The sequence below is a fragment of the Octodon degus genome, unplaced genomic scaffold (genome assembly GCF_000260255.1).
Source record: "Octodon degus isolate 3935 unplaced genomic scaffold, OctDeg1.0 scaffold00114, whole genome shotgun sequence".
NCBI lineage: Eukaryota > Metazoa > Chordata > Mammalia > Rodentia > Octodontidae > Octodon > Octodon degus.
In genome coordinates, this window is record NW_004524690.1 from 3255777 (window position 1) to 3279095 (window position 23319).

General features: G+C 42.2%; 1 protein-coding gene across 2 annotated transcripts in view; it reads right to left on the reverse strand.

Moving 5' to 3' along the window:
• Positions 1-20256, reverse strand: part of Pag1 (phosphoprotein membrane anchor with glycosphingolipid microdomains 1) — a 97673-nt gene extending 77417 nt beyond the window's left edge. Inside the window, exon 1 of one of the 2 annotated variants that reach the window (XM_023699659.1) lies at positions 20194-20256. The gene's annotated coding sequence lies outside the window, so the exon portion shown is untranslated. The remainder of the gene's footprint in view (positions 1-20193) is intronic. The other variant, XM_023699660.1, reaches the window with a different exon arrangement.
• Between the last annotated feature and the right edge of the window lie 3063 nt (positions 20257-23319).

Consider the following 23319-nt stretch of genomic DNA (forward strand, 5'->3'; position numbering starts at 1 on the left):
GAAATTTCCAACTCTGAGATGATGGGGAAGGTTGCCGATGGCTGCGGCGCTCTTCTCCTCTGACCCCCACACTTTCTGTACCACTCTTCCCTAAGAATCACTTATGTTTCTCAACAGCCCACACCCACAACATTCAGCAAAGAGTTAGCTGCTCTGTGGGGTCCCAAATAGACCTGTCTCACTGTCTCAAAATATTAAAGCTTCGTTGTTTTTCTTCATAGTAACACTGTCTTTGGGCAAATGATTCAAGATATGGAATAAGAAAGTCTAGGTAAACGTCATGACTGTCACTGCTCTTTGAGGCCCCATGTCTTGATCATCAAGAAATGCACACGACTGCTACTTACAAGAAGAGAAGACTGCAAGATCACCAGGCTTTGGCCCATGAATGCATGTGGCTGTGACCCTGGGAGCAGGATCCTGCTGCGTCCACATGACGAACGCACACTACAAACTTCTACTGTCTTATAGCTAGATCTCTTTTAGAGGTAGCTTTTAATGTGACCACAAACAAGATTTTCATCATAGAAAGGGAGGAAGCAATTTCTCTCTGTACCATGTCTTTGTATTCATCACACACGCCAGAAATTATAGGCTCTTTGCTATTGAAAACTGAGGATTAGTCACAGAGGTCAATGTACAACTGGAAAGCTTACAGTTCATTGTAATTAAACAGAATAAACCAGCAAACTGCGCCAATATGTAAAAGAATTCTCAGAGTTCAGTGTGCTAGGATACAACAAAGTAAAAAACAACCCCTTTCACACATATTTACATAGAAATACTCAAAGTGCTGCTGCTGACAGCTCTCTTGGTAAGAAGTGAGCTCCCTGATGCCTGTGGTCAGCACTTCACTTCTGCAACATGATTCACCAGTCCTAGCTCTTCCGGCCCACAAATTCACCTCTCCTGCATATATCTTCTATGAAAATATTCATGCCTAAAATTTTCTTCCCTTTTTCCTTCTGACTACTTTGCTCCTAGTTCTGACTGTCCTTTTTAGTAAGCCTTGATCTTTCCCTTATATGTTCAATTCCATGCGGTTCATCCAACATCAAGTATTGCATCACCTGCCCTACACTGAGGGGCAGTTCTTTTTTCCTCACACAGTCCAAGGATAGAAGCAAACCACCATTTACTCTATCTGGAGGTAGTGGGGTGACTGATCTAATCTTGAGAAACTACCCTGGGCTCCTCCCTCCTCTTCCGGGGGAGTAGGTCTACCCACTGGCATGCGAATTTCCTCTGATGCTCCAAGCCATGAAGTGTGGGAAGCCTTGGCAGCCAGTGGCTTGGGCTGTATCCCAAGGTTCCATTTAGTAGGGGAAATAAACGCTGTCCTCCAGCCTTGCTTTTTCTAGCAATAAAAATGATGTATGAGCCTTTTCTGTTAATAATTTTATCTTATCTCGTAATTTCCCCAGAACTTGGGAAAGTCACAGGAAAGTCATTTCTGTGCTTGTCAGAAGCTCCACTATCATTCTTACACTTAAGGACACTCACACTGAATAGATGGCCTTAAAAACCGGTGTGAGAGTGCATCCCACCTCCCCACCTGGACAACATTTTAGGTCATGACTCATAGGTCTTCCCAGCTCAGTGCTTAGCAACACACAAGTCCAAGTAAGCTCAAATGGGTTCAGTCACTGATACAGCATCTAATCAAAGTTATGCTGAGATTAAAAAGAAAAGATAATTTAGGACTGTAACACGTGATTCTAGGTAATGGTGATGACTTTATTAGTACATTTCTGGTGTTGCTGTTGAGTGGGCAGAGTGTGAGGTTAATATAAGCAGGATGAATAGAAAATTAATATACACCATACACTGCGATCCTGCAGAGTAAATCTAATTGCATGTTGAGCAAGAAGAGAGAATAGAAGTGAAGGCGCAGACTGATTGATTTTCTTCATCAAACCCTGCAAAGTGTCATGTCAAGAAAACTCAGCCATTAAATTGGCAGTATATCAAAGAGTGAATTTTATCTGACATATATCCTAACCTAACTTTCTATAAAGTGAGGGCGACCCATTATAAGCCAAGTTTTCACTTAGTAACATCTTAAAACTTCATGTTACATACTCTGTTGTCCTTGGTTGACCCTCACTCACATGTATATGAAAAGCTATAAATGTACAATGCCACAGAGAGACGATTTAGTTGTCTATATGATTTTGACTGTTCACCTATGAAAAACAAAAGTAAATTAAACACATGAGGAATTACATACAATTAAACATGATATCTAAATAAACACAGCGTTCCAAAAATATTGTAAGTCAAATAATTTATGAAAACTTACTGATTTTCTATCAATTTTATTGTCAGAATACTAGCTTTAAACAACTTAAATACCTGTTTTTTGAATGCTGATAGGCAGCACATAACAAGTAATAATGCTAGCAACAATTCCCTATTTAATCCTTTCCCAGTTTTCAAAGATAAAACAAACATTTTTCCTATGATTGTTAGACTTTCTCTCTTCTGTGTCTAAATCCTACATTAAAACAAGGGACCAAACATTGTCCTACCAAGGCATCAATGGGGAAATTCAGGCTGTGGGCTTGAATGGCGTCCTGAGGTGGGCGGGGCAGTATTCTGTTCCTGAATGCTGGCTCCAAGAACTGAATCATTTGGAGAGTCAAAGGATTACCAAGCTGCCAGGTAAGGAAGAGGCGGTACCTGCTCTCCTTGTCTCCCCATCTGTAGCCGAGTTCAGGACACAGGACACTGAATCACCCATATGCATAGTGTAAACTCGATGTATAAATGGATGTGAAGTACTATTTTACTATATATATCAAAACAAAAATAACTATGTACATTTTTCCTATGAAAATAAAACTGGAGAAAATAGCCCTAAAATTAATAAATTGTAATCACTTACTTTGGAACTTAAGCACGTGGTTCATCATTACTTCCCAATACCCTTAACAGAACAGTACTGCCTCAATTAAAATTGAGACTCCAAATGAAAAACAGCCTTTGGCAGTTTGCAATGAAGCATATGTTTGCAATGTTTCAAAAGAGTAATAATTTAATCACATAAATTAGTCTATCTCATTCATACACCAAAATGTAAGGATTTATCTAATGAAACAAACTTAGATGCTGATATTTATAAGAGGAGCGATGAGACTTTCTGGGGAAGTCTCAGAATTTTCATGTTTCCTCTGTGAAAATCAGTTCAGTGTTGTATGCATCTAAACCCACTATGGTCCTGGGACCATTTGTAGTTCTTGAACCACAATTTTAATACGAGGTTGCCCTGTCGTAAGCATAGTTCTCATAAGATGCCATAAAGCACTGGAGAGAGAAGACTTATGTCTAGTTCTCAAATGAAAGGGAATGTTACCCACACTGCTTTTATATTTACCTTTGCTCATAGATTCATTCACTAGTAGCAATTTGGGTTAAGGTAGGCTTCCTTTCAGGTAGGAAAACCAACAGACAGACCAGCAATCATGCCCGGTCAATCATGCCCGGTCAACAGCCAGTGAGTTGACTGCACAAATGTATCCTCTGACTCCTCCTGAGAACCAGAACCTCTGGAGGACAAGTACCCAGCAGAACTGAAGTACAGACCCACCACCTCGTGCCTCCCTGCGTCATCAACCCTCAGGAACTGAGCAAGCAGAAAAGTGAGCCAAAGTGCCTCTTAGCTGTTACACTCTGCCCCTCTTTCCTTCCCTGTAGGGGTTCAACTTTCTGTTTGCCCTACAATTCACTTTTCACAGTGTGTGTGTGTGTGTGTGTGTGTGTGTGTGTGTGTGAAGGCTCTTAATGAATGCAGCATTATTTGTTACATAATATGCTTTTCTAGGTCAGTCTATAAGCTGTCTCTGATACTGCCAGAGTCCTGGGATATATAATGTGAGGCCAGCCCTATCACAGGCTCAAGCTAAATCTGATCCGCAGTGCCTGAAGGCTCTGCTGCCTTCTATAAAATGAGGTTCCACATCAGAGTCCCTGTTAGATGCGATAAGAGGAAATAGAAAAATGAGAACACACAGAATTCTAATTTACATAAATCATTGTCAGGTGCCCTTTAAAAACTACTTTTTTGCAACCATCAGGCCCCAAACTGCCACATCAATTATAATAAAAGGATAGGTCTACTTATGGGTTTCCCTATTTGTGTAGGACGAATTAGAAATTTAAATCTGCTTGACCTTTCCACATTGTTAGGCTTTTTGCAGATATGCAAACTTTGGCAAGGTAAAGGGAGAAATAGAAGACAACTAACTTACAAATGGATTTTATTCCCCAAGCTCATGTTCAAGTGTGTCATTACCAACAACGAATGCCTCGCTCCTTAGCATCATGAGAAAATGAAAGTTGCTACGTCTTAAGACCAATATATGTTTTTATAAAGTTATACAGCTTTATAGGAAACAGAGACACCAATGAATATTAAACTCTATTGTTTAATATTCTAAGGTTTCCTTTGATCTTTAATTTTACAGAATGTAATACAACTATGCATCTCTTTCAGTTATGGTATCAAAGATATTTTTCCATGTTTCAAAATCAGTGGCATATTTCATTTAAAGATGATAAGCTATTGTACATTTTTATATCTTCAGTTCCCTTCTTGTTGAGGCAAGTTGTTTCCACATTTTCATTAAGCACCAAACTTGTGCTTTTGGTTGTGAATAATGCACACATTCTCCCCATGACATGAAGTATACAATAGAACATTTTGTATCCTGGAGAAGAGCCATGTATTGATCAAGATTGAGAATGCTTCTGTTCCACTCCACTAACTAGAGCACCCGTGAGTGCCAAGGAGGACATCAGCAGTGAGAGACATTGTATAGTTAACAAACATAACGCCTCAGTTGTGGTGCTGATGGCAATGACGACACCAACAACTACCCCTGCGAAGTCCTAAGCATCTACCTCCTGCCAGTGTTTTACAAGATTAGTCCTATTCTTTCCAGTGACTTTTAAACAGTAGGCATCACTATTCCCATTGCTGACATGAAGAGGGTTAAGTGCCTGGATGGCCTCAAAGTGCCGAGTTCTTAGAAATGGATCCCTGCATCGGCCTCTCCATCTACCAAGATCTACTGACTGAAGACCTGAAAGGGATTTTTATGTAGACTCTGCAGAGAGAGATATTTTCTGCTACTGTCCAGCTCAGGTGGGAGCCCTGCAGGGGCCCCAGGACTACTGGCAGACAGAACAGTGACATTGATTGTAGCAGCTGCCACCATGGTGGGTGGCACCTAAGAAAAGGGCATTTAGGTGACATTTTGTTTTATTTGTAGTATTTTAGGGAAGGGTCTACAGGGTGTTCAGGGTCTCACTATTAGATTGGACTCGTAGTGATCCGCCTGCGTACAGCCTCCCAAGAGCTGGGATTACAGGTGTGTGCCACCATGCCCAGTTTAATTTGCCATCTCAGCATGCCTCGGGGGCAGGGCTGGTATGGCAGGCGCAGGGATCGAACTTCAATCTGCTGAGCTATTTGGCCAGCCCTAGGCGATATTTTAAATAAACATATTTTTTTAATCAGCTACTGTTTAAAAATATTTTTGCTATTTTGAAATACATCATGGGTGGGAGGTATTTTTTTTTAAATCAGAATGTAAAATCATCCTTAATTTGAAAGTAATTGAGGTATATCATTTTTTTACATGTCTGATCAAAATACAGTCTTGAAAGTCTTACACATAATTAAAATTTCAGGATTTGGAACAGCTTCTTAATGCATTACATCATCATTAACCAAAGGAAAACATTAATCTTTAAAATCATCATTCAGCATGGAAAACAATTATTCTAGGGATTATTTTGTGTGATCAGATCCAAATCCTTATGTTACGCAAAGGCTAATGTCTTTGCTCTGAGGATTAGAATTAATTTATGATCTCTGCTAATGACTCAAGTGCTGTAAACATCTCTCTTGTTCTTGGGAAACAAAGGCTGGTCCTAAGTTTTCAAATAAAGAAACTGAAATTAAAGTACTATGAAAATATTTGCTAGATAAAACAAATGCCAAGATCAAAGGTGCTTTGACACTGACTGGCTATTCATTCTCCCCACTAATCTGTTTGTATTTCAAAGCTTATTTATTTTTATTATGCTCTTCTATGCGCTTTACCAGTTGGTGTAGTATAATTTTGAATTCATATAAGAGAATGCAGGGTTAATTATACGAGTTTTAGAATAATATTCAAGTAATACTGAAAAGGATGTAAATGTATTTATTATCTGACAGTGTTTTTTGGATGAAGAAAAAAATGATAATGTTAGAGTTTTAACTCCCTACTTCTCTGCTACGCAGGCCCTGAGTAAAGATTTATTTTAAACATTAATATTGAATAGTTTTGAAGTGACGACTTAGTAAATTGAATGTGTTCTTTGCAATGGACTGAAATACAGATAGTACAATTAGTACAATTTTTATAATATTCTGACCTTCTACTGTTTCTAAATTCTGACTTGTGAAGCAGTAGCTAAAGCTGAAAAATGTAGTCATTTCTCCACGGCATACTTCATGCAGATATACCAAAATATGAATAGTTATTTTCACTGAATATACTTTACAGCAACTTCTGAAGGAAGTATAGGGATTCCTGGTCTGATTAAGACCTCGCCTGAGAGATCCAGAATACAGAGTATTACTTCAGAGCCCAGGTTACCATCCCCAGGGAGTTTGAGTATTCAGAATAATCAATGAACAGGTTAGGAATAAGTTAAAAAGGATAGAAGTGGCTTTTATGTGTTGGTACTACTGACTGGGAAAGAAACTCAGAAGGAGGGAAATAAACTCCTGGAGACTTCAGTTTGGTAAATGCTGACTTTAAGGTTGAGGTGGAACACGGAGGTAGAAAATTGGATAGGTAGCAAAATGTATAAATCACAATTTCAGATGAGGGGCTGAGGAGATAGCTCAGCAGTCCGAGCACCTGCCTGGCAAGCGCAAGGACCTGGGTTTGACCCCCAGTACCAAATACCGTGCTGGCCCCGAAAGCAGGCATAGTGGCATACACTATAATCCCAATGCTGGGGATGCTGAGACAGGAGGATCACTACGAGTCTGAGATGTGGAATAAGACTCTGTACCAAATAAATAAATAAATAGATGTCAGATGAAAGACAAAATAGTAAGCAAAAAAAAAAAAAAAATCAGAGTGCAAACAGGCTGGCAGGTCATAATTCTCTCATAACAAATTAACTCTTCCAATGTAGCACACAAGCAGCTAGAAACAACAGCTGAAGAGTGAGCATGCCAGTGTTCCAATAAAACTTTATTTGTAAAAATAGCTGCTAGAATAAATTTGGCCTGCTGGTCAGCCAGTTTGCCCACCTCTTAGGCAGATGATAAATGAAGCCCTTGAAATGGATAAGATCACCCACAAAGAACATATGGAAGGCAAATCTGTATGCCATGAAGTTGGAAAACATGGAGTTCTGAATTTCTAATCAGTCCCATAAGAATATATATCATTTACAAGGTCTACAGCCAGAATGATGAAAAACCTGTGGCTCTGGATCATAATGTGTGCAAAATGGGACAAGTTATTTAACCTCTAATGCTTGGCTGCTTTGACTGTAAAATGAGGATAATGATGATGCAGTTAACTGGGCACAGTGCTGAAGAACATATTAATATTAATATCGAGCTTCGCAATTAGGCACTATTATCACTCCTTTGCCAAGTGAGGATACAGAGGCACGGAGGGTGCTAAAAAAACACGCCAAAGTGACACTGTCACTAAGTGGTGGGAGAGGTCTGCTTCCAGCCCAGCCCTCAAGCTCTCCATTTTAATCACATGCTCACCTAAAATGGTCATTATGAGGGTTAGTGCAGCCAAGGGGCAGACTCCGCTCACTGGAAGAGGTGCAGAAAGAACCCCACCTGGCCATCACCATTAGAACCTTGAGTACTACTGCTAGCCCAAGGAGACCACGGTGACTAAAGCAAGGTCAGTCTTGCCTAAGACATTCTCATCACTGAGTTTTCAACACTAGCTTTGAAAGGACCCCTAAACAATGCCATTACCGTTTTTCAGTCTGCCTTTCCCCTAAAGAAGCAACACAAGGAAAGGAAATCCTAGCAGCTTTCATCACCACCCTGGTATTTTTTGTTTGCTTTTAACCCAGTATTCCTATTAAACATATGTTTGTTCTTAGACACACACACACACTGAAAGTCCACACGGATAGCTTCTTTACTTTGCACTGCTGCTATTCCAATCTGCAGTAAGGATCAGCAGGCCCTGTTTGGGGTTCACGACAGACTATGTTTTAACAAGCATTATTTAACCTCAGAGGCTCAATGGCTTTGAATGCAAGAAGGAGGATAATGATGATTGCAGGTAACTGGGAAATTTTCTTGGCAGGAATTAGGAGCAGGGGGAAAAGCCTCCTCAAAGATATCTTTGACCAACAGTTCTTATTTATCTACTAAGGTGCAGCTCAAATCTCTCCTCCATTACAAAGAGATCTCTGCTTCCTACTGGCTCCTCCTATCTCCAATTCTGTTGGCTCTATGTTTGCTGAATATTTACCATTAAAAGTTTATTTTATCCCCTCTGCTAGAGAAGGAATTATCTGACTTGGGACTGAAGTTGATTTTATTATTATTATTTTTTATATATGGAACAAGTCCAGAAAAGGAATTTGCAGATGGTAGCAAGAGATGTATTAACTGAAAAAGCAAAAGGGATCTGAGTTATAAGCAAAGAAATGGAATTTCCATATTCTGTTTTACCAATGAGTCTCTTTTATTCAAATACTTTGAAAAGGCTTATAATATGCAATTATTCAAATTTATTTTATTATCAATTATTGTTAAGATGGAGTGAAGGTCAGTTCTTAATTTTTCCAAAAGAATATGAATGGTGGGATGAATTATCTCTACTCAAGAATTTATATCTTAATAGATGAAGGATATCATAGAGAACAAAATACAAAGATTAGGTTTTATAAGGGCAAAAGCATTTGTAACATTTAAAAAATTGACTTATTTCATTAAGCATTCCATATAACTTTTCTTTTTTGAGACAGCATCTTGCTGTGCAGCTCAGGCTGGCTGTGGCCTCAGGCAACCCTCCTGCCTCAGCGTCCTGAGCACTGGGGCATGATGTGTGCACCATCACTCCTGGCTACTTAACTGTTTCTTAATAACTGTCAGCATCTTAAGTGTAAGCTGGTAGAGGGGCTAAATTAAATGTTGTTTCTATTTAACTAAGAAAAAATGCTATAGCACCAAATTAAATTATGCCTCGAGTGCTATTGTAATGACAAGGATTAGAACATCAGGGCTTATAGCACAAAAAGTTAAGAATAGCCCCTGGATGAAGACTCAACAGGTCCTTGGCCAACCTTCTGAGGATCTAGGAATTACCTGCGATTGATCATAGGGAAAGCTTTCCATGTACACACGCTCCTTTAGACAGGCCAGAATTGTCACTAGGTTGTCAAAGAAGTCTGCTGCCTCCTCAAGCTAAACTAGCACCTGCAAGCAGGCTTCTCTCCTACCATTTATCCTGCTCAAGAAGCCGAAGTATTTGAACTTTTTACTTTTGAAAAGAACAGAAAACTACATTATTAGTCCAAAGTAAACGACTGAGTATGCTTCTGCACCAGACCACTAGTATTTGATCCAAACTCAAAATTAGGTCCTTTAGTAAAAAAGCAAATTGCTCTCTCATCATTAACGCAAGGTAACTTGCCCTTAACTTAGGATTTTTAAATAGTTTGGTGTTGTCAAAGACCTAAGATATCTTTTACTAAAACTCAAAAGGCAAAAAATAATAAGCATCTCAAGAGATGCTTACTTCTGAAAAATGTAACTATTAATTAGTATACTTTTAAATTAAACTGTGGATTTAGCTGTAAAAGTCAGAGCAGAACAGCACTACATTATTATTTTTATAGTTTATTTTTTGAGGTAAATCAGAGCAAGTTGATGGCAAGTTAAGATAAAAATTGAGAATACCTACTATTCCACATAGGGGCGATAATCCATTCTCTTAATAAATAAAAGACACTTTACAGTGACTTATGGGATAAACCTTTTCTTTTCAGAACAAAGTAAATTTCTCCTGGGAATTTGGGTTTTAAAGACTTTATAGCACTTACCAAGGCTTTTGCTAGATCTCTCTGCTAATTTAATTTTGTGCCCTTTCTCTGTTAACAGCCAGGATCAATTTGGAATACTTTTTCCATATTATTGAAAATCAGTGAGCGGGAGTCTCCTTAATGCTTTCTGGCCATTAATGTACAAAGATTCCTGCTTTAAAGTGTAAAAGATAATCAGAAGCAATTGACCTTCCTAAATTGGGAAATAATGAAGCTTCCACCATTCAGAAGAATGTTCCTGATGTGGCTGAACCTCCTTAAACATCATCTTTGCTGAACACGGGACTAGCATGTCTTTGTGTTAATCTGACACAAGCCCATAAAATATTTCACAAGCTCCATGCCAGCTTTCTCCTCCTTGAAAGAATAGCACAATTCACACACATTCCAATTTATATCTGTTTTGCATAAATGAAGTAGACTTTGTAGAAAAGACTGGGTTCATTATCATGTATAATACAACTCTCCGCAGAAAATCTGTATTTTCAGATATAACAAGGTCAGACTCTTAAGGCTACAGGATGACAGCTGGGGATATGGGAGGTGGTGGCTTTGTAGAAAGAAGGAAGCTACAGAAGGCCACTTCTCAAGTGTGGCATCATAGCAGAGCTACCCCATGGATGAACACCAGAGTAGGTAATCGTTAAATGTGTAGTGGTTCTGGCTCAAAACCATTCCAGAGCGATCTTGTGGTTGGAAAAATTGATAAGACTCATTTGCTCCAAATGCCTATCGTGTTAACACACAGTAGATACTAAGCAGATGCCACCCCCGGGAAGAAGCTGTTGACTAATAATAGCAACGAAAGAGTGGAAAATGCTGAGTTAATGGATGGGGTAAAACAAAGCCTGATCCCAGGCAGTGAGGATGAGATGGCCGCAAGGATAGGCCTCGGAGAAGGCAGGCGGCCAGAAGGGGCGTCTAATGAGTGCCTGTCACTTGCCAGCCACCACTCCGCATTGAGGGCACGTGGTGAGTGAAACAAGTGAGGCCTCCACTGTCTTGTCTGTGAAGATTGAAAAAGACTAACACCGAAGTATCATATGGGGCAGGGAAAATTTTAAAATGGAAAACTAAAAAGTGATAGAATATTCTGCGGGCTTCCGGAAACATGGTCTAACAATCCTCTATGCTTTCAACTTACAAAAACTGTATTTGAGACTGGGTGTGGGGGCACATGCCTCTAATTCCAGCGCTTGGGAGGCTGAAAACAGGAGGGCCACCATGAGTCCGATCTGTGCAGTGAGACCCACCCTATAGACCCTGTACTAAATACAAAAACAAAGCAAAACAAAACAAAAAAACCCAACTAGAGTTGATGGAATAGGGTGACATCCAACTTTCAATGACAAATTGGAAAAAGCGATTTAATTCTGTAATTTGGTGGTTTTCACTATTTTTTTGTTGTGAGACATATTTGAGAATATCAGAATATTTATCAGTCACTATGAAGGGGTTATAAAACAAGGCAATGCAAAACGAGCCAACAGTCGTCACTCCTGTCACTCACAACACATAAAGGACCAGCAGCTCAGACAGCTGACGCCTTCCAGTTAGCTTCATTTCTGCTATCTGCAGCCCACAGGCCAGGCTTGTGTTGTCAGGAGCAAGCTTGGCTCTAGGTAAAGTAAACAGGTAGCCTTCCCTTAGCAAAGCATAACCTGTTTAGTTTGCTATTTTGCATTCAATACACTGAACTGTGAAAATGTACATTTTAAACCTATCTGGCAGCCTGCCTTTATGCTACACATAAAGGATCACGTTAGGGAGGTGGAGAGCCCATCCCGGGCTAAGTTTTCTGGCTGTGCTATTTTTCTATTCTTTGCAAAAGCATCAGCCTTTTACCTTTTCCTTATACAAAATATTACATGTTTTAAATTTATTTTTTGATTCTTTTACACTGCTGGCTGATTCTTCAACGAGCATTTTATGAAGAATCTTTATAAGCACATCGACCCATGGTGAAATTTCATCACTCCTGGCTAGAAAATGAAAATCAATGTTAGAAAATATTGAGAAGGTTTTAGAACTTCTTGCTTGCAAAATGCTATGCCACACAGCATTTTAGATACTTATTTAAAATCTAAGTGAACCTGGGTGTGATGGTGGTGTATTCAGGTAATTCTAGTACTCTGAGGCTGAGGCAGGATGCAAGTTTGAGCCCAACCTGGACAACCTAATGAGACGCTGTCTCAAAATTTTAAAAGTGGGGGAGTAGCGGAGGGGTAGGCTGGGGATGTAAAGCCCTGGGTTTTATAGGAAAAAAAGGCCTGGGCTCAACGTCTAGTACTAGGGGTGATGGTGGTGGGGGTGGAAAAAGCAAAGTAAAAGGAGATGGTAAAGAAAACAAAAAGAAGAAAATACAAGTAGTAGAAAAACAATGTAGAACTGCCCCTCTCTTCCTATCATGAATAACCTTGGGAAGTCTTGAGCATTCAAAATGCAGAATAGAAACCTCATTTAAAGCTGGGCTACCTCTGCTAGGGAGCCGGGGCCTAGCCAGTTCAACCTGTGGGGTCTCTTCTACCCAAACAGCCTCAGGAAAGGCCATAAGAGCCAGGTGTTGCCTTCTTAGGCTAATATTGGTGAGGTATTCTGAGAGCATCTTCACTGCCAGAGTGAAGACCTATCCAAGGGGTCCATCTCACAGGAAAGGAATAAGGGAAATAGCACCCACTTCCTCTGGACATAGAGCAACTCTACTCACTGCTGCTCACCAGCTGGGTGTGGACTTCTGGGAGTGTCCTGGTCAACCTCAAGCCAACCCCATGGTACTAAGAAATAAAAGGAATGTTCTTTCTTCACAGGCGAGGAGGGAGCATTCCGAAGTATGGTAGAGGGGCACCAATCTGAGGTATGTGAGAAAGGCAACTGCTTGGGCGAAGAAGAGATGGAACTAAGAGAAAGTGAACACACAGGGAGTGAGAGATAAGGTCTTCATGACAATTGCTTAGATCCAGGTCAGTCTCCTCTGGGGTCCTACATGATTTGGCAGGGGCAGTAATCACTTCCGTCCAAAAGCTACACCATCATCTCGAGAGCACACACTCTGGGAATAAAACTTCCTTTCAGTTTGGGCTGTCAGAGGCTGGGAAAGCTCAGGGAAGCGAGGTTCTTAGGTGACTCAGGCTCAACAGGTGCAAAGCTCCCATGTATGTGGAGCAGGTGGGTACTGCTCATCTCCCCTCATTGGTGGAGGGAGAGGAAGCCCCTGACATGAGAGGCCATCAGAGCCAATTCCCCACTGCCTGCACAGGTGAGCAAGGTGCACATAGTGAACCAAGGCACCTCTTGCAGCTGAGTGACATCAAAAGTACTGGAGGCTGTGGGGATCCCACAGGTTCAGAGTTGACCATTATCCTGTTTTGTTTTGTTTTTTTTTTTTTTTTTTTTTGCAGAACCAGGGATTGAACTCAGGCCCTTGCACTAGCCAGGGAAGCACATATTCCATTGAGCCATCTCCCTGGCCTATCCTGTTTTGGCAATTTGGATGTGAGGGCTGTGGCCCGAGGTGGATCTAGGGAATGAGGAAGGCCTCTCATGGGACCAAGCACAGAGCCAGTGACAATGACAATGACTTCTTAACCAGGTCCCTGGAGGAGTACATAATTAACCAATTTAAAAAGAGGACAAATGTATAGTGTTAAGCAATGTAAAGCAGGCAGTAGTAAGGAAGAGTCAGAAAGACTTTGGAGCACTTAGCTAAAGCTGAGAAGAAAAAAAAAAAAAAAATCAGAAAAAAAAAAAAAAAAAAACAAAACAGCCCTTAACATAAAGGCTGAGTCTCCAACAGCTCCCTCTCTCGCCTCAAACAGAGGTCCCTTGGGGCACATCCAGGTCAGGCAACTTGGCTTCAAGCAGAAACCTGGGCCTCAGCCCTCTAAAACATAGTTCTTAGAATTTTCTGAGTTTTTCCCAGTACATATCCATTTATAAAGTGAACCATGCTCCTGAGCATTGAGGGAATGACTAAAACATCAACATGTCACCAGATTGTCCTGGTGTCCAAGGGCAGTGAGGCAGAGAAACAAACATGCCTTGAAAAGAGCAGATTCTACAATGAATCGTGTTCATATCCTTTCCTTTCTAATTCTAGAACCCTCCTCTGAAGAGGTTCCACAGGTTCTACTGTTGTTGCTTCCAGTGGTGGGGAAAGGGCTGAGCTCCACAGGAACAGGACCTTAGCTGCTCCTCTCAAGCTTCAGACGAGGGACTTGTGACCCTGGCAGCTGCAGGCCTGACAGGATACCCAGATGTTCCAGAGGATGGGCCCAAAGATTAATCCGGGTTCTGAGCTCATGTGGTGTCCACCCCGGGCATCAAGTTTCTAAAGGAAGCTTGTGTGCCTTCTCCTTGCTGCACTAGTCATCTGAAATCTTTTCACAGAAAACCAGGGCTTTAAAAACTGAATAAACCTTATTCATGAATAATAATCCTCCCTGTCCACCCCTTTTGTTGTTCTTTTCATTTCCTCCTTGAAGACAATGTTTTTTTTTTTTTTTTTTTGGTGGAACTGGGGATTGAACTCAGACCCTTGCGCTTGCTGGGGAAGCGCTTATCCTACTGAGCCATCTCCCCGGCCCCCAAAGACAATGTTAACTAGTTACTTTTAAGTGGAAGAGATACACAGCAGTCTATGGAAATCAAGAAGTGAAGGCCTGATAATCTCACATAGCATCCTTTACTGCTCTAAAGAGCATAGAAATGAGTAACAGGGCTGCAGATATAGCTTCAAGGACCTGAGTTCGATTCCCAGTACCAAAAAAAAAAAAAAAGAGGAAAAAAGAAAAAAGAACAAAGAAAAATGAGCAACAGTATAAACAAAAACCTTGTCAAGAATGTGCCTCGCCTAGGTCACACAGGAGTTCAAGAGAAGACAACAGAGCCAGTGACCAGATCACCTGACTCTCCAGTCCTTTCTACTGCAATCCGATGGGACACCTGATGGGAAGCTGGACATCTGGAATTCCACCTGGTGATGTTCTAGCCAGTAGGTACACTTTCCAACCAATAATAAAAAAAAGAAATCAGTTAAGGTTGGGTGGAAAACACACGTTAATCAACAAAAGGTGAACCTATTAGGATTACCTGTGAGTTACAGAGCTTGACTACATAGAAAGCTGTTAGAGATATTTAAAAAAATAAGTATGCGGAAGTATCCCAAAGCAAAGATGTGAGTATTGACCACCAGGGTGGAAAAGCCCACCCAGGAGCTCCTGCACCGTGAGACAGACATTTGGGGGACAGACACAGGGTCAGCACACCCTTCAGAAGCAAGCCGACAGGCGCAGCGTCCACAAGGTTCACGCCTGACGCCTGGCTGCTGTACAGCCCGAGGTCCCCCAACCGTGGTGCCAGACAGGTGTAGCCTGGGTTTCCATCACCCTGCTTTTAGGCCTGTTTGCAAAGGATCACAGAGACCAAAGGAACAGGGTTTGCCCCTTGCCAAACTCTGCCTTTCACACGGGGAAGAGGAGTGCTGCTCCTGCCCCGCTCTATGAGGTCACCCTCCAGCATCAGCTCACTGATCACTGAGTCTCACAAAAGCTCTTCAGGCTGCGCCTGCCCCATGGATGTGTGCCGCTGTAACTCCTGTCGGACATCATCTGAGCTTTATGAATAAATAAAACTATGCTCTAGGGAAACATTGATTTAAGAGGAAAAATCAATACCCATCTAGCAGGTGGTAGACCTGAGCTTGAGGGCTGCTTCTCAAAGCACAGTGCACCACTAAGTGCCAAGCTGCACTGCGTGCCTCCTAGTAAGAGGTGAGTGGGGGCGGGAGGGAGGCAGGCCAGTTATTGTTTTCCACAATTAAACCTCCTCTTTTCCTTTTCAAAGTAGTTGGTTGATATTTGAAAAAAAGAAAGGAGAAGCACAAAAGGGATGCATGGTGGCAAAATCTTGACCATTTGTGACTCTAGCTGTGAATATCACTGTGTAATTCTCCCCATGTGTATGAAACATTTTATCACAGTAATTTTACATCAACTTTTTTTTAAAAAGAATGTATTTAGTACGGGGTCTACAGGGTCTTACTATACCATGCCCAGTCTCAGTGGCTGTCTCAGTACAACCCAGGGGCGGGGCCTGTACAGTAGGCCAGGATTCAAACCCCAGTCCCTGCGTATGCCTAAGCAGATACTTTAGTCTGCTGAGCTATCTGGCCAGCCCTATCTCAGAATTTTAAAAATATGTGTTTGCTTGTGTGTGTAGGGAAGGAACTTTGTGGAAGCCAAGTTACTACAATGGTTCTCTTCAGGTAATGACTCTCACCTGGAATCATTTTTTTCTCCCTTGAGAATTTTGTATTTTCCAACTATCTACAATGAGTAAGTACAGTATTCTTGTATTTTGTAATACAATAAATGTAGAAGACAGAAAAAAAAAAGAAAAGAAAAGAAAAGAAAGAAAAAGAAAAGAAAGAAAAAACTCAGATTAATTGGACTGATTGCAAAGTATTCTGCTGACGACTGGCCCAGAGTCATCCAAGACACAGATCCTAACAGTTGTAATATTCCCAGCCAACTCTTAACTTGTGCATATTTCAGAGCATAAGCAGGTTGCTATTAAAAAGAACTGATTTCAAAAATAAATCTAATAGCTTATGTGGAAATTAACCTCCTCTTGGTGAGCCGAAGATCAAACGCGCGACACAAAAGCTGGCCAAAGCCATTATCACCTCTCTCTGCAGTCACCTTAGAACCTCAGCCTGTTTTTACAGTGGAGCCAGTTGTTAAAAAGTTCTGACTTGCCCTGCGGTGACCTCTGATTACAAAGCCACTCCAGAAAGCCTGGCTCTTGCTGAGAGTTGCTCTGAGTTAAAAATGAATCCCATTATTTTCCTCTAACTCTTCAAAGACGTGGTTCACTGGTAATTGTTTCAACTGAGACCTCTCACAAAACCCACTCACTTGTTGATTCACATTAGGAGCTATGTCTCACTGGACAGTGATGACTGTGTGCTTTCACTGCTTGTCTTTCTAATGACTGGAAAAAACAACCATGGCAATCAGAAAGTCATTTCTAAAATACAGGTAAAATTAGAAGCCGGATAATGGATTGGTGCGGTTTCAAATTTGAATTTCAAAATAAAATTAACTACAATCATCACGATAGCAAGTAAGAAACTGGCTGAATCTACGTCCCGGGGAAATGAAACACCTTTTCTGCAGCCATTGTTAGTACTGGTATCAGCGAAGACAGAAAGGGGCTTAGAGGCTCTTCTTCAACACAGGACACTAAAAGCAAGACATTATTGTGGAGAAAAATGCTGATGGGTAATCAGAAAACAAAGCACAGCTTGAGAGCAATTGCTTTGCATGAGTACTCGCTTTTCCTTATTACAGAGTCACAGATACATTCATTTAAAGAAATTAGAGCACTCACTGTGTGTTATCAGGCATGTATTACACATTGGAGGTACAAAAATAAGATCAGAACCTTGTCTTCAAGCTTAGCATCCAGAAAGGTCAGATACACAAGCAGGTAGCTGCAACAACAGAATGTACTGGCTCAGCTGGGGAACTGCGGGAGCCACACCTGCAGGAATCACGGAGGCCTTCTCAGAAGAGATGGAATGGAGAAGGGTCTTGAAGGATGCACTAGGATCGATCAAGAAGGGGTCAGGGCATCCTCAGAAGGGAGAACAGCACGCACAGAGCAAAATGTGTGTGCCTGCAAAAGGCATGCTATCTCAGAACACCCCAAGAAACCCAGTCTTAATGAAGCAGGGACTGGAAGGTCAGGGAAGGCAGGCAGCGCACTGCAGAGCATCGGAGGCTGGATCACTAAAGTGCACATGAAGGTGTCTGGGTCTACGCTAGAGATTACGAGAGCCACCCAAGGCACTGAGCAGATAGTCACTGTATAAATTTGGGAACAAGGTCAGAAAGCAAGGCGGTTTATTGGCAGGCAGCTGGAATAGGCAGCTCCAGGCACTGATCTATGCAGAGGTGACGAGGGCCAGGTCTAAAGCAGAGATGGTGAGAGGCAGAGGACAGGAGTGTCCAACAGTATTTACCAGGAACATCTGTGATAGCTGCACTGAGCGTCTGACCTCACCTAACGCCGGTCCCTGTCCTCAAGACTTCCCTGTACTACATTAAATCAGCAATCTGGTACAGACTGAATGAGGAGGAAGACAACGCAAGCTCAGGACAGAGATTTGTGGCTCGAGCCACTGGGCCGACAGGGATGCCATTAGCCGAGGTATCGATTCCAGGAGAAGCAATCAGTTGCAAGCAGAGAGGTGGAGGAGGTGGGGAAAGATAGTTTTATTGTATACATATTTGTTTTGAGAGCTCTCTGGGACATACCAATAAAGACCACCATAACACTGGAGACAGGAGCTGGAAAAGGCAGAGAACAAAGCGAAAAGTGGATTAAATCAATCTTTAACATACAAAACAGAAACAGACAATGCTCTGCAGAAACTGAGGAGAGGGGAGCGCTCACTACAGATGCATCTGGAACCTAGTCTGAAACATACAGATTCTTGAGTCAAATCTTAATTACCCCCTGACTGGAAAATGCTCCGCACGTCAGGCTATGACTAAAATGTGCAAGGCAGCCACTTGGGTGGAAAGAGAAGTGCATTAGAGATGACAGTGTTTAAGTCCTGAATCAAGAGTCTTGTCAAGTATCGGAGGTCAGAGGAAGGCACTTTCGGAGCACAGATAATCAAATCAAAGCTCTTAATGCCCTGATTCTTCAGTCAAAGTTGGCTAACCAAAAGCTAGTTTTCCAGGATCTGCAGTTATATTTAGAAAGACCCAAGCCTCTGAGGGGAACTATAGTGACCCTGAAATAGCTCCCTGCCCTCCTAGGGAAAAGGGTTGCTCCTGCGAGAGAGACAATTTCTCAACAAGTGGAAGGAGTTTTAATAAAAAGACAGTGGCCTATTTAACAAGGTTTCTTCTGTGGAGAGATTGGGAAGAGTCAGAGCAGATGAACCTCTTCCGCCCCAGGCCACTGTGGGGCCGGATAATGCTGCACAATGGGACTAGGCCAGCCCAGGCCACCACACGGAAGAGTCCTAAGTCTTTTAAGTGAAGTGGACGTGGTATGCCACGGTCCAGGATTCAGTATAAAAATTGATACCTCTCTACTAACCTAATTGCTAAAATCAAATATAGAATGTCTTTGTGTTAACTTATTATACATTTAGGTTAGATGGTTGTTATGGTTTGCATCTAGTTGTCCTCCCAAAGCCTCATGTAATCATGGGGCGGGGACTTTTAGAGTTTGAGATTAACTCATGATCCTTTGGGATTATGGGTCTCAATACTGCTGGGATTATGGGTATGAGTAGTACACACAGCCTGGGGCAGGTAGCCTGAATGTAATATAAGAGAGACAGAGAGACAGACTTCCTGTCTGTAGCCATTGTTGCTATTACTCCTCCATATTGTTCTCTTGCTCTTTGCTGCTGCCATGAAACGTTCCTTGCCATGGGCCACTCTGCCTTGGAGCCAGCTGAATATGGATTGAAACCTCCAGCAATTGCGAGCTAAATAAACCTTTTCTTCCTTCATTTTGGGGGTCAGGTATTTGTCCCAGCAATGAGAAAAGAGTAACTGAGACATTGGTTTTTTAGGGGGTGAGTTGCATCCGATTCTGTTAAGAAGAGACAGCTCACGGTCACTCGGAGACTTTTGGTGTAATTTCAGTTAGCACTAATAATGATAACAGTAAATACCACTCGGTGTTTCTGATGATGAGGGTGATGGGTATTATATTTGTTCTCCATGAAGCCCGAGAGGTGATCCAGTTATTATCCACGTCTCAAAGACGAGGAAAGGGATAAGAGAGGGCAGGAATTTGCCCAACTTCAATTACTCAGCAGAAGCAGGGCTGCGCCTGCCACTGACAGAAAGGAGGCTGTTACAGGAAGCACACCCAGCGCACCTGCCTGTCTCGGTCTCTATTTCAGATGACTCGAGGGTCAAACCCAAAATCTGACCGGCTCATCCTGAGTTTCTCCCCTCACAGGCTGTGTGTCTGCTGGCCTATGACTCAGGGTCAACCAGCATTTGTGCACAACACTGAGTGTGAAGCCAGCGTGCACGAACAACCCCACAGACAAATAAATACCTTGAGATCACCTGTCCTTAGCTCTGAGGTTCTCCCCGACTGCTGAACAATACAAGGTCTGTGTGTGTTCTAGAAAGGAAACAAGAGAAAAAAAGTTTTATTGTAAAAACTAAAGATAAAATGATTATCTTTTCATTTATGTATTTAAGTTTTGGACAATAAAGACAGTAACAGACAAAGAACTATTTAACTGTTAGTATTTTAATACTACATTGAAAAGACTGTTAAAAGGCAAAAATTAAAACTTGCTCTTAAAATATTCCTAGAGCTATATAGTAACCTAAATTCTATACATGTAGGAAAATAAGAATGATGGCATTAAAAAAATGTGATAATTATGCCCAGGCTTTTAGTTTTGCTCAGCCTCTCCAGCTTCGCTTCTTCCCCACAGATCTGGTGGCAGCTGAGCTACATAGCCCTGCGACTACACGCCTTGAGGGCTGACCTTTTGAGACGTGCAAGAACGGGTGGAGTCAAGCATGGACGGCTGCAAACCCCACAGGTCTTGTCAGACAAAAGAGGGTGCACTGAAAGTGCAAAGAACTGTGGTGCTATGGTTAGAACAGATCTAGGCATATTATTTTATGCTTCCACTTTGAAATATACGTATTTTTAACACAGTTTCCTATGCTTAAAAATAAAGTTACATCACTCATAAAGATCACTTCCTACAAGGGGTGGTATGATTCAAGTTTGAGAAATGTAATCTCAGTGTTAAAATTCTGCTTCTATAAAACTGGGGCTCCAGCAGAGGGGATGAGAGGCGGGAAGGTGAGGATCAGCAGACTGTGAGTCATGTGGACTTTGGGCGCAGGGAACAGAGAGACAGGAAGGAGGTCACGGTTAGGGGAAGGGCTGCTTAGGAGCGCGTGGCTCAGACGCCTGCTACTCCAAGGACGCTCCCTGGAGCAGCAATTTCAGAAACACCAGAGTACTTGCTAGAAATGTAGGTCTCAGATGGGACCTCAGGTCCGCGAGAATCTGCATTCTAACAAATGCAGGTGAGTCTCATGCACAACAAAGGTGGGGGGAAACGTAATGAAAGCACTGCTGCTTCTGAGCCCAGGTAACTTCATCTCTGTTTGAGCAGGAGCCACAGAGACCCCGTCAGAAGGTGCCAGTAGACAGACCCGTGAGTCAGGATCATCCCCAGGTCTTTGCTTCCTATATATCTGGCTCCACTTTACTTTTTGGTACCGGGAATTGAACTCAGGACCCCACGCTTGCCAGGCAGCACTGTGCCACCCAGCTAAATCCCCAGCCTCTTATCTGGCTCCACTTCCAATGGCTCATGCTGGTGTCTTGACTTTCCCTCCAGCTGGTCAGGCTCCTGCTTCACAGGCTCCCCACCCTTGCAATCCAGCCGCATCCTCTAAGGAGCAGTCCTTTGCCTTTCCTCCCAGTCTGTAGGCAAGGGGCATGACCAAGCTCCACAGGTCTCTGCCCATTCTCATTGGCCAGTGAGCAGGCAACCAGATACTTAGTGTACTGAGTCCTGCCTGCAAAATTCCATCTGCCCACAGATCTATTACAGGACGCTAATGCACGATACACGATATTACCAATTGTGGCTTTTTAAAAGTTTAGCTTCCCGCTTTAATACACAATTATTCACAGTTTTATATTTTCCTGTGAGTATAGTGTCTTTACTCTTTATAGTTAATTTCATTTATTTTAAAAATGACACAATAGCTGTATGAGACACTACAGAATGAAAGATGAAGTTGAACATAATTAATGGAGGCTTGGTCTCCATAGCAGCTTTATTTGTAATAAACAGAGTGTGACATTTCATTGACCCAGATACAACCTCCTGTACAAAGATTTACATATGATATAATTTAAAAATACCAAATTTAGAATCTCTAGCTCTTCTTCTTTCCAAGACAAATGGTTTTAGATGTAGTCCTGTATACTGGTTTTATTAGGATTATTGATAATGATCAACTATGAGTCCTTGTCATTTGTAGTCACTATGTCACACAGTCCACGTACCTCCATCCCACATAAGGCACTCGAGAATTGCATGGGATCTATACCACCATGCCACTGGTTCCTCAGATATACCCAAAGCACAGGTATCAGACCGGATGGTGAATTGACAAAGCCAGTGAATGGTGGAGTCAAGTTTCAAACCCCAGAGCGGCCTCCAGATTCTAGAGTGTCTCTTCACACAAATGCACCACTTGGATAACACACAGACTGTAGCCAAAGACCACGGGGTACACAGTTTCCTCTACCTCTTCATGTGGCTTAGCATGCCCACAGTCAGTACTAACCATCCTATGTGCCCACCTGAATCAGAAGGCATGAAGGAAGGGTCTCTACTGTCATTACTAATATACATTTGATCCGGAAACTCAATTAGAATAATGAAACATTTTCTGGACCTGTGATAATTCTTTTAGCTCTTACTGGGTTAGAATAAATCAATAAGCTCAGCCATCCTGCATTACCCTGCTAGTCAGTGATTCGCTAGCCAGAAATAACACACGCCTCACCGTGAGGACCTGACCACAGTCTCTGGCAGGTCGACAGCCTGGCCTCTAGCAGCAGAACCTATTCTGTTGTCAGGAAAAAATGTTGGTTGAGGCCACTTGTCTGATCCATTCCCAACAAAGACCGCTAAGTGCCTGGGTCAGTTCACATGCAAGTGTGGACAGAAGGAAGGGAACCAAATCCAAATCTTCTTACATGAGAAACTTACTGCAAGGCTCTGGATGTACCAGTGTCCACTTCTGCATCACCCAACAGCCCGCGGTGTAGACATAACTGTGTCCAGCCCCCTCCCTGCCTCCCAGAGGCAGTGTGAGGGTGACTGGAGGGCAAGATCCCAGAAGGACGCTCGGAGGGCAGGCTGCTGAGCTCACGCACAGACATGCATCCTGTGCAGCATGAACTCAGGGCAAGGCACCTGCATGCTGATAGGGTTCCGGTGCGGGACCTCTGAGTATATCTTTCAAGGCAAGGGAGGCCCATATCAATCAAATAACTAACAAAGAGCCTCAGACACTGACCTCCCCCACCCGCGGCTCCATCGGAAAACAAAAACAGAAACTTCTTATTTTTATGTAAAAATTATAGGGTTAGCTATTAAGCATTCTGGACTTTCAAAAGGAACAAAAT